Source organism: Ambystoma mexicanum, chromosome 1p (assembly GCF_040938575.1).
Source record: "Ambystoma mexicanum isolate Mex_15411 chromosome 1p, UKY_AmexF1_1, whole genome shotgun sequence".
In the NCBI taxonomy this organism is placed as follows: domain Eukaryota; kingdom Metazoa; phylum Chordata; class Amphibia; order Caudata; family Ambystomatidae; genus Ambystoma; species Ambystoma mexicanum.
Genome location: NC_090921.1, coordinates 241,606,027 through 241,624,608, shown reverse-complemented (window position 1 = coordinate 241,624,608; position 18,582 = coordinate 241,606,027). Strand labels below are relative to the sequence as shown.

Genomic DNA, 18,582 nt, shown 5'->3' with positions numbered 1-18,582 from the left:
AGTGGGCTAGTTCCCATTAGCCGAGAGGACCTTTCTGCCTTTCCAGGTCGGAGGGCTCTTTCTCTAATGGGAAATAGCTGCTTCAGTCTGAGTGGGCTAGTTCCCATTAGACGAGAGGACCTTTCTGCCTCTGCAGGTCGGAGGGCCGCTTCTCTAATGGGAAATAGCTGCTTCAGTGTGAGTGGGCTAGTTCCCATTAGACGAGAGGACCTTTTTGCCTTTCCAGGTCGGAGGGCCGTTACTCTAATGGGAAATAGCTGCTTTAGTGTGAGTGGGCTAGTTCCCATTGGACGAGAGGACCTTTCTGCCTCTGCAGGTCGGAGGGCTGCTTCTCTAATGGGAAATAGCTGCTTCAGTGTGAATGGGCTAGTTCCCATTAGCTGAGAGGACCTTTCTGCCTTTCCAGGTCGGAGGGCCCTTTCTCTAATGGGAAATAACTGCTTCAGTGTGAGTGGGCTAGTTCCCATTAGCTGAGAGGACCTTTCTGCCTTTCCATGTCGGAGGGCACTTTCTCTAATGGGAAATAGCTGAGTGGGCTAGTTCCCACTATTATGCAGGACTTGGCCACTAGGGGCAAAAAGGGCCATTTTTCTAATGGGAACTAGCCTTCTCAGTGTGAGTAGGCTAGTTCCCATTATTATGCAGGACTTGGCCACTAGGGGAGCAAAAAGGGCCATTTCTCTAATGGGAACTAGCCTTCTTTGTGTGAGTGGGCTAGTTCCCATTATTATGCAGGACTTGGCCACTAGGGCCAAAAAGGGCCACTTCTCTAATGGGAAATAGCAGGACTTGGCCACTAGGGGCAAAAAGGGCCATTTCTCTAATGGGAACTAGCCTTCTCTGTGTGAGTGGGCTAGTTCCCATTATTATGCAGGACTTGGCCACTAGGGGAGCAAAAAGGGCCATTTGTCTAATGGGAACTAGCTTTCTCTGTGCGAGTGGGCTAGTTCCCATTATTACGCAGGACTTGGCCACTAGGGGCAAAAAGGGCCATTTCTCTAATGGGAACTAGCCTTCTCAGTGTGAGTAGGCTAGTTCGCATTATTATGCAGGACTTGGCCACTAGGGGAGCAAAAAGGGCCATTTCTTTAATGGGAACTAGCCTTCTCAGTTTGAGTAGGATAGTTCCCATTATTATGCAGGACTTGGCCACTAGGGGCAAAAGGGCCATTTCTCTAATGGGAACTAGCCTTCTCTGTGTGAGTGGGCTAGTTCCCATTATTATGTAGGACTTGGCCACTAGGCGAGCAAAAAGGGCCATTTCTCTAATGGGAACTAGCCTTCTCTGTGTGAGTGGGCTAGTTCCCATTATTATGCAGGATTTAGCCACTAGGGGGCAAAAAAGGGCCATTTCTCTAATGGGAACTAGCTCACTCACACTGAAGCAGCTATTTCCCATCTGAGAAATGGCCCTAACAACCGATGGTCCGTTTCTCGGATGGGAACTAGTATCAACCTGAACAACACACGCCAGAGCAGCAGCAAGTTCGCCACCCAGCACACGGGCACACACACCCGCCCCGAGCCTGTCAGACACACAGCCTGCAGTGCCACCCTCCAAAAGTAAACTACTCACGTTTTAGCTGACATTCTTGCCATCTGGACACAGGAGGAGCACACAACTTCTTCTGCCTAAAAGAAAACACGTGCAAAATGTCCCACAAGCACGCAGCACGGCATGCTCAAAGCTATGGCCACGCCCCCTCCTCCTCTGATTGGACGAATGCCAGAGGTCGCAAGAGATTGACAGAGGTCACTGGCCAATCAGCAGCGGTCGCTCCTGTGACCTCTGGCAACCCCTAAATGACGTCCCTGGCGGTTGTGTTGGAAAACGTTGCTCAGGCTTTCATACTTTTAAGTATGATGTATGACATTTATTGCACGCCTGTACACAAGTGGTTTTAGACGCGAAAAGACAAGGTAGAGAAGACAGAGGGAGGACAAAACCACGATCGTACTAGGCCTTGTGTCATTCATATCGTGCAAGTGCAGGGAAGATGGAGGGGAGAAGTGCCAGGAGGAGAGGGGAATAATATAACTCGGGAGGATAGCTCAGGGGCAACGTGCTCGCCTTGGAAGCAAGACGACGATGAGCAACGCAGACTCGACCCCCGGGTACACGCTTAGAAACCTCTGGGTATTAAGCGCGTTACAAATAACCTATCATATCATATCATGACAACATTAAACTCAGCACTTGGCAATTTTCATGACAGCCCAGGGCTCCTCAAAAGCCAACAGGGCTTAGGTATAGCCATTCTTATTTTTCAAGCCAATGATTGACCCATTTAAAGGCATTTTACTTCTGGCATCCACTGAAAAGGCCATTCTAACCAAGCCATTTTAATTGTGCCTTGGAACCCTCAGTTGTTGCTGTTGAAATATGGAGTGCCGGGAGCAGGTAAAACACACTCATGTCTCCCAATATGTGAATAATGGAAAGAAGACACCTTCAGCTATCTTGCTGGGGTTGGAAGCACAGACACACAGATGCACACACACACACACACCCACCCAAACACCCTGTAGCCAGGGGCCGGCCTCAGCCCGGCAGTGCCCGGCGCAAAATAAAATGTGTGTATGCCCTCCTCAAGGCGGCAGGGGGCACCAAATTTGGGGTTACGCTGTCACACCAGCAGAGGGCCTTTCAAATGTTGCCATGTGCTGGTGTAGCAGCAACGCTCTATTAAAATGAAAAGCGTTGGGATGACTGGGTATATTTGAAATCATGTTAGAGGGGCATTGGCAGAGCTCTATGTGTGTGTCAGCAACTGGATACCAGTGCATACTGCCGGTTAGACAAGAGGTCCTTCGTGTAAGCCCTTTGGATCTGTCATGACTATGGTAACAGAATGCACTTAAAGGCAGGATACGACGGTATTGCAAAAGCTCCACAGACGTCTATACGGGGAGACAGGTGTGGAAAGAAGCACATTTAGGGAGCATGTGCATTTTCATTGAGGGGGCATTTTCTTCTTTTCTCTTGTTTTATACAGTGATGATTGATGATATATGTAATTTAATATGTACTGCTATTTTAATTTTGTAATTTTATGAAAAGTAGAGTTCTTTTACTACAACACAATAAATTTAAAAAAAGAAAAGTCCCCAAGTTGTCCCAAAACCTGCAGCTTGAAGGGCAAATCAATAGAAGTTGATTGGAAGCTGTATGCACACCTCTTTATTGAGGCTACACACAGATATATTAAAAGCTGGACACACACAGCTAGAGATACCCTGCACAACATGTAATGTAGAAAAAGTACTCTCATTCCATAAATGGTTGGTGTAGTGGGGAACATTGATTTATTTGATGCCTCATGTTAAAATGTTTTGGTGACGTTAAGGATTTTGAGAGACATTTATTGACAAGAAATATAAGTGTATTTAGAATGCCAGATTTCCTTTAGTGTGTACTATGCACATATAATTGATGATGGACGTGAATGCTTGTGTGTGAACAGAAGAAAATCTTGCAGGCAGGTAAAAGTTGGTTTTGCTGACCAATTGTTTTTGTGCCTGTAATATTGTGGCGATTTCCTTGGTATGAAACTGGAGACCACTTTTGTTCAAATAGACTTAAAATACATTTTGAGTTTTGAGAACATTGGGCCTCATTACAAGATTGCCGGTATTCCGGTGGCAAATCTGCCAGAATACCAGCAAACAGAGGTGCCGTTACCGGCACTTGGTCTGCCAGAATTACTGGCAGATTACAAGTGCCGGTAAGGCATTCCATGGAGTCTGTTGGACTGCATGGGGGGATTTTGCCGCAATACCGGTGGTGCTGGTAATATAGGCTGTTCTCCAGCATGGGGACTGGCATGGATTCACATGCTCATGAATATTCCCCGTCGTCAGGCTGGGAATCCTCGGTAAAGAAAAAATCAGTATCGGTTTAGTTTCTGATCTGTCTTTCTTAGTAGTAACCAATCACTGGTCTCTGAGTCATACTGCCCCCAGCCAATGACTGCCCTCTCCCTAAGCCCTCCCCTGGCAGCCATCCTCAGATTTTTAACGCAGGTTCAAGTGTTGGGAGTCCTCGTGCTATAGCTCTCGAGCTTTTACTGCATTTGGGTTTTTTTTCAAAGAGATTTCTCATTTTTTCGGTCAATCGAGCTTAAAGCTCCACCGTTTCTACTTCCGATCAACGGGGACCCGTTTCGGAATTTTCTACGCCTACATCGTGGACATGGCCCAGGAAAAGGGAAGCTCGACACCCGGATCCAAGCTGTTTAGGAACTGCCCTGGATGCGGATTACAGAATGTGTTCAAGGAGGACAAGCATTCGAGATGCCTCTGCTGCCTTCACTAAGACAAAACGCACGTGGAGAAGGACTGTGCGTTTTGCATGAACATGACGGATCGGACTATGAGGGATCGTCGGACCCGTCTCGCCAACTGGCTGGAAGGAAAGAGCCCAGCAGGTGAGAAGAAGAAGTCAGAGCAGTCTTCTAAGTCCTGTGAGGCCGCTCTGGCGACAGGGGCCCAACAAAAGGCAAAGCACTGCGAGTTCGCGGGCACCGGGAGCGCCGAGCGGTCGGGCTCCTCGGCTGCCAGGCAGGGCGCACCTTCAACGGCGCCATCAACCACGAGAAAATCTGAGAACCCGGCTAAGCTTCCCCAGAGTTTCCCTGCCACCGCGGAGGGAATCCACTTTTCAGCCCATCGAGAAGACCCCCGTGAAGACCCCGGTGGAAAAAGAGGGGGGGGCGGTGACCGTTACGGACACGGATACTGCCTCCGAGGAGGAGCTGGTTGAAGTCGTGGAGGGCCTCAACAATAAGTTTGAGGATGTCCGGTCCCATGGGAGGAATTCCGATGAAGAGGACTAAGAGAGCGACGGTGGCGCAGACGAGGTTCCCGTGGAGGAGCAACCCTTGTGCCCGTCGCAACCCGAGCCACAGGACAACTCGGTGGCCATTTTGATGGCAATCCAAACCATATGCACGGAGATAAGGACGAGATTGCCTCTACCCCCAACAAATGACCCAGCAGAACAGGGCCCGTAGGCAAGCCCTCCAAACAAGAGGAAGAGAGTTCATCCACCCCCACCCTTCCGGCCCTCTCAGCCTTTATCTCCTTCCCCTGTTCCTGGGGATGACACGGGAACAGATATGGCCACGACGGGGAGGGATGACTTTTCCAGCTCTGCCCCGAAGAACAGAAGAAGGAAGGCTTCCTCTACCAACGGCGCGAGGCCAAGAGGAAGACGGTCCTCGCGGTGCTGTTACTGGATGACAACTGGGACGAGGGACTTGCTCTTCTGAAGAACCCATCCACGACGCCTGCCAAGAGGGACCGGTACGAGAAGAAGTACCGGGTCCCCGATGCCGCCCCTTTGTGCCTTAGGGCACAGCCGACCCAGGATTCGGTCGTTTCGGCAGCGGCCAAGAAGAAAGCGGCGGGGGCATCGGCTTCAACTTCAACTTCCCAACAGGACGGCGAGGGAAAGAAACTGGACGCCATGGGACGACGAGTCTTCTCGTCTGTGGCGACGACGATTAAGGTGGCCAACGCCCTAGCGATTGTGGCCCGCTACGACAGGGAGTTGTAGTACAAGATCGCCCCCTTGTTGGACTTCCTACCGGACAACAAGAGGGCAGAGGCCCTGGAGATCCTACAGGAAGGTGAGGTGGCGTTGGACCACGCCATAACAGTAGCCACGGACATTGCCGAAACCGGGTTCCGCCAGTTGAGCAACAGCGTTTGCCTTCGACGGCGGGGGTGGCTCAAGGCGACGGATTTCCGGCAAGACGTGCAAGCCAAAGTTTTGGACATGCCCTTCAACGGGAACAATCTGTTTGGAAAGACAGTGGATGAGTCACTTCAGGCCATCAAGACCGACACAGAGACGGCTCGGGCCTTGGGAGTTCTGCAGCAACGACGCTGCCCTTTCGGAACTCCGGAGGCAAGCAAGGTGCCTCCAAAGGATTCGGTGGCGGCTCCTCGATGTACCATCAGGCGGCCCGCGCCTCGTCGCAAGAGGCCTACAGAGGACGAGGCAAGTCAGATGGATCTCGCCGTCGTCGCCAGGGAGGCCAAGGTGGCAAGGCTGCTGCCAAGCAAGACTGAACCGGCCGTTGCGTCGGGCCCCCACCAGAGCACCCCGGTGGGAGGCCGGCTGGCGAAGTTTGTGAGCGTGTGGGAGTCCATCTCCACCGACCGGTGGGTGCTGATGGCCTGGCCCACGGGCACACTCTCGAATTTCAAAAAAAGTGTCCCCGCATTCCTCCCATGGCCAGGAAGGAAAAGCACATCCCTCAACTGCTGTTAGAAGTAAGGGCGATGCTCAAGAAAGGAGCCATCAAGCTCGTCCCAAAGAGGCTCCGGTGCTCCGGAGTGTACTCAAGGCACTTCCTCGTCAGAAAGAAGACAGGAGGATGGCGTCCCATCCTGGACCTGCGTGGACTAAACAAATACATCAAGGCACAGAAGTTCCAGATGGTCACCCTCCAGCACGTGCTGGGCCAGCTGGAGGAAGGCGACTTCCTATCGTCGTTGGATTTGGAGGATGCGTACTTTCACATCCTCATTCTAAAAGGACACCGAAAGTTTCTCAGGTTCGTAGTCCAAGGACGGCACTACCAATTCAAGGCCCTCCCATTCGGATTTAAGTCGGCGCCCAGGGTTTTCACCAAGTGCCTGGCACCATTGGCAGCGCGGCTGCGCCTGCAGGGGATCCACGTCTACCCCTACCTGGACGATTGGCTCATCCACTCTTCCCAGAGCCAGAGCACACAGCGAAGACCGTCCGGCTGCTCACGGACCTGGGATTCTCCATCAACTTCCCCAAATCCCACCTGGTGCTGTCGCAGGTCGCACTGTTTCTGGGAGCCAGGCTCGATACAGTAGCGCGATTGGCCTCGCCGTCGGAGGAAATGACGAAGGCCATCCTGGGCAAGGTGCAGCATCCTTGACCTCTACTGGCAAAGTTTTAGTTGTCTGGTCTAGTAAAAGTGACGTTAAACGTTATTACTGGCACTTTTACTGTGTACCTGCCAGCTTGGAAGGAGGCCCATTGTCTGTTTTCCTACCCAGAATGGTGGGGTAGGACAGTATGCAGGGGACATGCGTTTAGTGATACCACACTAGCGCAACCTATACATCAATTCAAATATATTTCTACAATGTTATAGTATGCTCATTATTTGGCCTCTTAATCAAACAGGCTAACTGACCACCTGCCATATCCCCATGTATCCAGGAGCACCAGTTCCTGTATTATAACTAGGCTTTCCAGTTTTCAGTGAAATCCGATAAACACCAGAAAAACACAGCCGGAAGAAAAGGTGCCTTCTAGGTTTAAAGGAGAGTTCCGGGACTTTTTTTTTATTGTCCCTACGGGTCGGCCATGTGTTTGTAAGCATAAATCGGTAGATCGTAGGAAACTTTCCTATGGACCTTACCCGACTTTTCGCCCATTATCGCACTCAAAATCAGCCTCCATTTTGTGATAATCCTATCATTCCGCCGCATCGACCTGGCTCACCTGCCTTTGCGGCACTAAATCAAATCCCCCGCCCCTGAAACAGACTTTATCAAAACATTCATATTCCCCGCCTCTATCCGTGACGTGACTGAGCTGCGTAGGCAAACGCGCCCAGGCGTCTTCTACGCGACTCCACACAGACCCCGGAAATCAACACAGATCAGCTCACAATACAGCGCACCACAATTCGGAATATGAAACTGTACTTTGAAATCAAACCGCAAGATTGTAAATGTGGTAAAGTACATTTATTTGACATCAAATGTTTAGAGAATATTCAGCGATTTGCATTTTTATTTGCTCATGTTCCAAAAAGTTCGTATTGAGGAACGCGATGGTCCTTTGCTGTACACAGGGTCTTAGAGCATCTCACAATACAGCACCACAATTCGGAATGTGAAACCGTGGTTTAAAAGCAAACGGCAAGATTGTACATTTGGCAAAGTACGTTTATTGGACATCAAATGTTTAGAGAATATTCAGCGATTTGCATTTTTATTTGCTCATGTTCCAAAAAGTTCGTATTGAGGAACGCGATGGTCCTTTGCTGTACACAGGGTCTTAGAGCATCTCACAATACAGCACCACAATTCGGAATGTGAAACCGTGGTTTAAAAGCAAACGGCAAGATTGTACATTTGGCAAAGTACGTTTATTGGACATCAAATGTTTAGAGAATATTCAGCGATTTGCATTTTTCTTTGCTCTCGATCCAAATTAGTTCGTCTTGAGGGAAGCGATGTTCGTGTGCAGTACACAGGGTGTTGGTTTACGATAAAAATAAGCTCTTCTGTCGCACTGATAATCGCATGGCTGTTCCAACAACGAGGCACTAGGCCACCACAACGGTAGGTATGTTGCATCTAACCGTTAGTACCGCGTAAGGGCATACTTGTACTTGGCGATCGTCCCATAAAATGGTCAGGGTGGTAACGTTGTTCACGCGGAGAAGCAACTGGCGGCTGTAGAAGCCGTCCGCCGGTGTCTGGTACTCGTGACACAGACAGTAGTGAATGATGTACCTAAAAACATAAAAAATGAAATTAGTCTCACCATCAGATCCTTATTAAAATTATTCATTTCATAGCGAGGACAGCGCTACTGGGTGTACACAAGTGTTTAAAGGCGTGGCGAGGCATGGAGGGGGGGGAGTGGAGTACAAGGTAAGTAGCATAAAATAATAAATAAATAGGGCCAGCTGGTGGCAAGTGCAAGGTAAGTGCAGAACAAGTGCTGGGAAGGGGGGGCTGTAGGATACTGAGACAGTCCCCCAGTGCAGGGGTTGACAGGGAGGCAGTGCAGGTGGAGAGTGGAAGGGCCCAGGACCGAGGTCGCAGACAGTGGACCAGTTGTAGCAGGGGAGAGGGAGAGAGAAAGCAGAAGCAAAGAGGAAGGTTTTGAGGTGCTTCAGTAAAAGAAGATGGTTCTCCTCCAGATAGTGCGCGGTAGAAAACACTATGCCACATAGAACGAACAAGTACAACTGAACCCGTCTTTAAAGCCACTGTATAGTAATGAAATTGCGGTATAAACTCATCAAAAGTTACTTACATTATATTTGCATTTTCCATTGTGTCTCTGTGTAGGGCAGACCCGAAACACCACTCCTTCTTTGCCGACGTTACTTCTTCTAATGAACGTGGCTCATCGTTTCGTTTCTGAAATTTTATTCATTATCTTTTCTTAGTCTTTCTGGATGGTCCCGGCCTGTCAAGGTCAAATCACAATAGAACCTTATATTGGGTCGTGGGCCTTTCCGCCACCCGAGCAAAACATCAAAGCAGCTGACCTTCACTTTGAGCGAGCACACATTTCTAGTTAGCTCCAGTTAGTGTAAGGGCATCTTGTCTGCGTGCCTTTTTTTTTATTGTCCCTATGGGTCGGCCATGTGTTTGTAATACGGAAACATTCTATAATTTTTGTAAAAATGATTTATATTACTGTTTGGTTTAATTGCAATGGGCCTGCAACATGAGGAGACTCGAGAGAACAGACAATCGAATTACAATCATTTAAACCGTGATGTGTATTTCTCAATGAGCTCTGCTTTAGGTGGACATGGAACAGAGGCAATGTTGGGTGGCAATGCAGTTGTCCCCTGCATAGGTTCGTTCACCACTCCATGTATGTGCCTATCGAGGACATCTACGATAAGTCTCTCAATAAACTCATATTGCATATCCTCAAACACTGGTTTGATCACCCATTGTTTACTTCTTTTAGTGAAGGCCTTATTGTAGCGAAGCGTCCCTAAAGTTCCGGTCGTCCTACTTTGTTGACGGCCAACATTATGGTTATGTGCCAAGACCGCTAGAAGAGTCCGATTTTTCATGCCTTCCATGCCAAAATGCAATCTTTTGGGCCTGTACTTTAGGCACATATTGTGGAACACCTCCAAATCTCCTGTGTGGCAGAATTCCGTGAGTCCCCTCAAATCTCTTGTTATAGTTTTATCAAATACAATCTTTTCAATGGCCTTGTGAGTGGGTGATGAAGGAATCAACCACTTCTTCTTCCGTGCCTCCTCTGTGGACAAATGGCCATGTTCACATTTGTGGAAATGCTCATTTGTCGACCATCGATGTACGTTGCTACAGTGCAACATTACTGACCGCCATTTTTCCAGTAGAATTTCCAACGACCCTTCACATGTTTTTGAGCTCCACCAAAGATGGTTGCTGATTGACTTGGACCACTGTGAAATACCTTGCATATCTTTTTTTTTTCCTGCAGCCGACAATTTTTTATTGATTGTTTTTGCAAGATGCCATACGTCAAATTGGTGATTTATATTTTTGTACTCTTCTCTCATTGTCTTGGCAATTGAAACGTGTCTGTCCGTGGCTATCAGGTCGATCACCATTCCCCGCGATTGTAGTTCTTGCAATGATGCTACAAAGCCAACTTTCTCCATGGCCACTGAGGATGTACTTTGTGACACCTGCACGACCACCGAACTCACAATTTTCTTACTTTCCATGTCCTGAAAGTGGTAGGTGCAGTACTTGGCTGAAAATCCTGGACTGTCGCATTGTCCATCACCGGCTAGCCTGAAGCGTTTGCCCGCGAATGTACTTTCCATTGACATTTTTTCCATTCTCCAAGCTTCGCTGATGGCTGGAAATAGATAATCGGTTTGGTATTTGTAGAACTGACTTTTCGCAATGAAATGGATTCCCACAAACTGAAAGAAATACTGTAACTTTTTAAAACTTGAACCACTAAAAAGTGCGGCCGCTGCACAAAGTAGATTGCCTGCTGGCAGTTGCCCCAGCATGGGTTGTGCAGACCATGCGAACGGATGATATTGTGTACAGGTGGCATGTATTTTAAGGTTAGTGCCTCGAATTGCACGAGTCACATTAATCAATGGCTCCCCACATACTTCCCCACCAACCCAATGCCCACATTTCATCATCATAATAATATCCATCAAACAGCTATCGAATACAATGAATTTGGCCTCTTTCCTTATACTGTCACTCTGCATCCCAGCTGGTTCGGCCTGTAACGTTGAGGACATGTCACTCGCATGAAAGGTACAATCTCTGATATCGTCTTCCGCTATGCTGAGTGATATTGATGGTGTTTCATTGTCGTCCACTTCATTCTCTTCCATTGCAACATCTGTTCCTTGTCCGGAGATGGGAGAAAAAAACAATGTCTTCAACTTTCGCGTGCTCTTATTTTTTGCGGGTGTGGATTCTGTGAATTGATCTACGACTGCATCCAAACTACCAGGAGGACATTCACTATCAATGGCTGGTGGTGGTATAGCTCCGTTGTCAATCACTTCATATTCTTCCCATTGGCACGATGCATCTCCAGTCTCAAGTCCCTGCCAAAAGGTTTGACAAGCAACATCTCTCGTTCGCTTCACTGTCTGTGTAGATCTAGTTCTTACACCCACTCGCAACTAGAGGACAGATTAGAAAAGGGATGTTCAGTTTAAACACAACTTACAGTATTGAACTATTGACAGTGAAAGACAACATAATATAGTGAACAGGACACTAACCTTCTTTTGCTTTCTTTTCTTTGAAACTTTCTTTCCTCGAACTTCAACATCTGGACGCTGTTGCTCCGACTCGTGTGTGCATGTCTCCACTTCCTCTCGCGCTGCAACGACTATACTTTCATGATAAGCACATCCATCACTCACTGAGGCTCCATCGACTCGCTGAAACATAGAACTTTCATTAGTATGTATAATAATATTGAAAACACAAAATGTACTTGGGGACCAATACCCATACGTACATCTCAATAGCAAAACACGAATGAACGCATTGTGTAGAACATTCAAACGACAATAGTTCACGCATTGTTGATCTAGTTAGATTGAACTGTCAAGATCCATACCTCGGGCTCCGCATAGACTTCCATTGATGATATTATTGAAGATGACGCTTCAGCAACTCCCTGAAACACAGTAATTGCATTAGTATGGTTTTCTATTTTGTTAAAAAGAACATAAACTTTGTGCAGGCGTCAACAGCTCATCTAAATAGACCTGCACAATCTTTGATCAGTTGTCTAAAATAAATAATGGATATCTAAATATGATTCGATTTGCTCCATCGTTGGAAGTGTCACCACCCAGAGATCTGCATCAACTACTAGGGGTGATGTTCTTGTTGAAGAAGCTCCGTCAGCTCCCTGAAACATAGTACTTGCGTTAATAAAGAAGGAAGTATAGCGGATGTAATCACGTCATTTGATCTCGCTTGATCGATCTGTCAGTATCCATACCTCGAAATGCATAAGAACATCAAGGGACGCTGTAACTGCGGTGCACACTTCTGCAAGCTGTTGCGCCGACCCGTAACTGCACGCTCCCCCTTCTTCTTGGACTAATGCTCCATCGACTCCCTGAAACATAGGACTTTCATTAGTAATGAACACAATATTGAAAAAAGAAGACACATACGAGGGCGACGACAGAAGGACATATCAATGGCTAAAAACGAAAGAAACATTGTGTGTAACAATCACGCTACAAGAATGCAAGATCTGATGATCTCCATCGATGGAACTGTCCTGAAACGTACCTCGAGCATCTGAGTGACATCTACGGTTGTCGTCAATGCGTTGGACTCCTCAGCATCTCCCTGAAAGACAGTACTTGCATTATTTTGGATAACAATAATTATAACTGAAAACAAAGACTAGAGGACGAGTACTGTGGTGTACCATTAGGTAAAATAATTACACGATCAATTAAAACTATTGATTTACATGCCTAAAACAAGTCAGTGTCAGAATAGCTAAGTAAGATTACCCGATAGGCGCTTGAAGTGGCTGATGACTGCAATAACGACACGGATGGAGAATCTTCAGCCTTCATATTGAGTGGGTACATAAATGGGGAAATTATTGTTAGCTAATGCTACACACTACCGCAATGCCGAGAGATAAATACGTAAACTTGACTCACCAGTGGAGGGATGTGGACGAATAGAGTGGGAATAGCGGTTGAGAGCAATTTTCGCCTCGCTCGCGGTGTTTTCGTCCTTATTAGCAATGATGTGGAGTACATGTCTGGGCTAAAGTGCCTGCTGCAGATGCGGTATCGATCACCCCTCTTGTCCGCAAAGACTTCTAGGACTCTACTTTCTATCTCAGAGGCTGGATATCCGCAATATCGGACCCATTCTCTTATCTGATCTATTGTCTTAGGGAAAACATGCATTATAGTACCTTCAGATTTGTTATGGGTCTTCGAAGGGCAACCGCCAATGGAACAGGCAGGCATTATGGAAAGTTCTGAAAAGTAAAGATCAACAATTCTCCATGAATACCAATGTGTTAAAACATTAAATGACACATAAAAGGTTCAATGCAAGGTCCGTTTTGGTTCTTGGAACTATACATGTTATTCACATGCGGATAAGTATTTCAATAACTTTCAAAAAATAGAAAAAGTAATTTGACTAAACTCAGAACATGTGACTAGTTCCTTGCATGTACTGTCGTGAACGAAAAGAAAACATGGATGCAATTTGATGACTACTAGCAAATAGATATAAATTAAAAAATTGGACGCAAAATGATTATGGTACATGGACTTACCTTGACGAACAAACAGTTAGATGCAGGGATCAGAGTAGTTTCTTGTCGTAGAACAGGGAGCAGTTCACAGGTTGCAAACTGACGAGTTTGCTCAAAGTGGTCACGGAAGTTCACAGAGACGAAGAGCAGATAACCAGCACCTTCACGGGTTGACTAGCAAAGCGCAAAGAAGTTCTCATTAGAAATATGAAGTGGGTTATAAAGAATTCGAAACAGGGGTGTGTTTGTGAATGAATGACGTGTATATGTCGTGGCATTATGCGGTCTGCAGGGGGCCGTCCAGCGTGAGGGGGGATGCTTGGCAGGAGACACGGGGTCTGGAGGTAGACCTGGGAACAACAACCCATGCTCTATAGACCACTTTGAAGTGTACATGGTCTTTGGCACCTCTTGGCCTTTATCGCTCCCTGACAGCTCCACTTGCCAGCACAAGTACCCCGGTGCGAACTGCCTTTGATAGGGCGGGGGGGTGGATCGGGGCGGTGGTCGTGCAGACAAGACACAGGAAGACTCGTGAATGGAGACACACTTATGTGGATTGCAGGGGGCCGTCCAGCGTGAGGGGGGATGCTTGGCAGGAGACACGGGGTCTGGAGGTAGACATGGGAACAACAACCCATGCTCTATAGACCACTTTGAAGTGTACATGGTCTTTGGCACCTCTTGGCCTTTATCGCTCCCTGACAGCTCCACTTGCCAGCACAAGTACCCCGGTGCGAACTGCCTTTGATAGGGCGGGGGGGTGGATCGGGGCGGTGGTCGTGCAGACAAGACACAGGAAGACTCGTGAATGGAGACACACTTATGTGGATTGCAGGGGGCCGTCCAGCGTGAGGGGGGATGCTTGGCAGGAGACACGGGGTCTGGAGGTAGACATGGGAACAACAACCCATGCTCTATAGACCACTTTGAAGTGTACATGGTCTTTGGCACCTCTTGGCCTTTATCGCTCCCTGACAGCTCCACTTGCTAGCACAAGTACCCCGGTGCGAACTGCCTTTGATAGGGCGGGGGGGTGGATCGGGGCGGTGGTCGTGCAGACAAGACCCGTTTGCCGCAGGGCCTCACCAAGGAGAGGCCATCTAACTGAATGTAAGAGGATGGCTGCAGGATCTACTACATGGAATGCAGGGGGGTGAGTTTATAAATACCTCACCCTCCCAGGAGAATATACACTAGATTCATTTAAAAAATCAAAACAACCATTGTTAAAATATATGTTGGGCTTTATTTTAGATTTTAATTAAACATAAATAATAAACATTACACATTGTAAAGTTGAGGTTGCAGCACATCGAGGGAAAATCCGCGGTATTGTCCACTGTCACTGGGGAAATGTTGTCTAATGGCAAGTACCGCACAGGCAGGTATTACTCTCCGAACGCGGTGTCCGAGCCTCCCGTGAAGCCACCAAGTGAAGCAACGATAGGCCACCAGCCTGTACCACCTGTGAAAAAAAAGATGAAAACTGTATTAAACTGACCAAACTTTCTTATCAATGTCGATTCAGGTAACACATGTCATTTTTCTTAGAAAAAAATTATATCTAGAAAATGCACTATATGGAACAAATTTACATGCGTTCGAATGATATGTAAATGTAATTTTATATGTGGGAGACGACCATGAAATAGTGGTGGCATCACTGACATCACAAACAGAGTATACTTACTCGTTACTCGGATTACGCGGACGAACAGTGCCGCGAAGTTCGTGCATAAGCACCATCATCATCCTCAACACGGTCCGTGAGAGGCAGGCTTCCCTGAACTCTGGCAGCTCGGTGATGCATTGCGGACTTTGCTCGCCTTCCTGCAGACTTTGCTCGCTTTCCGAAATGTAGGCCAAGCACCCGGAATTTTCACGGCAGCAGCAGTTCTCCTCCTCAGTTGGCATTAGCTCGCACCGATTGCACGTGCACCAGGTGGAGACGCCGTCCATGCGACATGGTCCAGGCTCTTCATCCGTTGACTGGTCCTCCCAACTGCCGTCCGAATCCCCATCGTTTTCGCGTGCTTGACTTTCCAGTAGTTCTTCCTCGGTGTACTCGGGCTCGTACATATACGGCATTATTGTGGCCATTGTGCGGTAAAGATAGTAAAATAATTTACAGAGATGGTACAGGTGTTCACACGGGCTACAAGCGGCGAAGGTAGCTGACCAGAGCACTGAAACGAGTCACAGAATACTCAAAGTAACACAGAGAGAGGAATGGAATCGAAAATCTGCTGCTGTGTGTTGTGAAACGGTCTGTTTATACTTATTGGGGAAAGAGGCGTCCTGCCATTTCCATGGCAACACGTCAATAGCTGAGGCGCAGCGATTGTTGACACGAGACGTGCTTGAAATGGGCAGTACGCGTCTGCTGATGTCAGGCTCAGGGGCGGGGGATTTGATTTAGTGCCGCAAAGGCAGGTGAGCCAGGTCGATGCGGCGGAATGATAGGATTATCACAAAATGGAGGCTGATTTCGAGTGCGATAATGGGCGAAAAGTCGGGTAAGGTCCATAGGAAAGTTTCCTACGATCTACCGATTTATGCTTACAAACACATGGCCGACCCGTAGGGACAATAAAAAAAAAGTCCCGGAACTCTCCTTTAAACTGAAAAATAATGTTTCCTCTATCCCAGTGGTGCTTTAGTGTGAGCAGGGATGGGAGGAAGTTTGGGGTGAGAGGGTGGCTGGAGAGGGGGCTTGGCAGTCAATAGGAAAAGGGCCCTACTACCCTCATGTATGCTTGTTTGCTTTCTCCCATTGCTTCCACACTTATCCTCTGACCTAATTCAAAAACAATGCACATTCAGTGTTACTTTGCTTTCTTGATAAAGAAATAATATTTGTATTCATATTTGGTCAGAGCTATTTTGAGGAATTGTAGACAAATTTGAGCCATTTTTGTGGTTGATGAGTCACATCTTAAAATTGACTACAATTCCTCAGAGTAGCCTTTGACCTACTGGCAAATATTTGTATTTAAAAGAAATGGTTTAACATGGATTTTTCGGTGTCTGTTTGTAGCCTCAGATTCTTTGTTTATGTGTTTCTGTCTGGAGGAGTGCTGAACAGTGTCAGCTGCCTGTCAGCTTTAAAAGGAAAGCTGTGTGAGTCTTCCGTTTACGGGGCACGCATGAGACCACAGTGTCACAATCACCTCCCAACCTACAGTGCTTCTCTAGAGCACCGGCACCCAGCAGCCAATCAGAAGCTGCAGGCCCCTAAATTGCTATGTAGAACTTTCTCCCTTCAAGGTGAGTTTTAAAATTAGGAGCGATTTATAAATGATGGTTCATTTAAGGGACCATTGTTTTGGACAGGACACTCGTAACCTTTCCGTGTAAAGAAATGCAAATGGGCATTTAATTCTGAAAGCACACAGAAAGCACAAGTTAGTTGCCTAAATCTATATGTCCTCCAGGAAAATGTAACACAGAACAGTTTAAAACTAACTAACTACATTATTTTCAGATGTTCATATTTAACACCAAAAAGTGTTCATTTCCCGTAGAATGTAATACTTCCATCACATCTTAGATGAAACCTTCATTTGTCAAACACAAACAGGTATCCCCTTCACACATTACATTTTGCTATAAGCCTTTCAAAACCCAAAGGCCGTTTCTTTGCCTTTTTCTAAATTGCATTTTGGTATTTATAGTCTCCCAGTCAAGATGGGGGGAATAACGTCACAATTGTAAACATTTTCCATGCCATAGTTCTATAAGGATTTATATATTTGTGTGAATGCCTACTATAGTATAAGTACTTTTCATTTATTGGAACATTTCCTCTCTGAGGTTATTTTTCTGGTGTTACTTTTTTTTAATGTCCAATGCTCTTTTCTCTTGCACACTTTCTTCTAAGGGGAACTACAGTTGTATATTTGACTTTAAGATATGTTCACTTACTTTGAGTATATTCATGGGTAGAAACAAAAACGAGGATCCAAAGGTAGGAGCCCTCCCGTCCCCTGCACTCTGTCATACATCCATCAAAAGATGGTTCACCAAATATTGGTATGCTGGCTATGGTTTTACAATGATATACAGGTAATAAAGCTAATCATTCGATTGTTTAGTAAAAGAACCACGAGAGGTTTTAATTGTAGTCACAATTAGTTCACCATAAAAACTTAAAGTGAAAAAGCCAAATTAGCTGTCAACAAAATAACATGAAGTAAATAAGTAAGCAATGATAAACCATCTATACAATTCAGTAATGGCTGACGCGTTTCAGGATACACATCCCTTCTTCTTGAGCCAAGTAGATTAAACTGAAAAACATAAATACAAATAGAGACTGTTTCAATAGACACAATGCCTATGTATAGGTGTGTTAAGTTTAGACATAGCAATCATAATAAATGTTACATTAAAAGATGTACCATGGTGAGTACAGATCAGAGATATTCTTAAAGTGCTAATCCGAGTTACCCTGAGAATGGAGGCCCCTACTGTAGCCAGTGTGCCAGGGAATGCCCACTATATGTACCAAGATAAATTGCAGCTCTAGGTTGCCCTTTAAATAAAGCCACACTCCATTTAATAATTTCAAACAATTTCAAGTCGGCATACCTTAAACGTAGAGAGGGTAAAGTATATGGGCCTCATTAAACGGAAGGCGGTAAGGGTTAACGGTCACCGGTAATGGTACCGGTCACCGTTAACCCTTACCGCCTTACTACGAGGTCCCTTAGCGGGTTGGTACTTTAACGCCTGCTTTTAAGCCATTTCATTGTACATGGCTGTTTACCCTTACCCACTATTTAATGCATGATGTACACATCGACATGTGTACACTTTCCTAGGGACACCCACATTTTCAGTTTCTAACCAGCGTGCAATTTTGTGAAAGCTTGTTTTTTTATCCCACATGTAGGGATTCAGCACTCGGTTGTTAGAGCCCCGTTTCTATTTTTCTTCCTTAGGCGCTAGGCACTCAGGAGACGAGCATCCTCTTTCACCGGCCGGTGTGAAGGATTGGAACATACGAGCTCACCATTTTTTAGTGGAGACATATA

At 46.6% G+C, this 18,582-nt stretch overlaps 1 pseudogene; it reads left to right on the top strand.

Moving 5' to 3' along the window:
• LOC138568627 (hydroperoxide isomerase ALOXE3-like) overlaps nt 1-18,582 on the top strand; it is a 935,706-nt pseudogene that overhangs the window by 832,699 nt on the left and 84,425 nt on the right.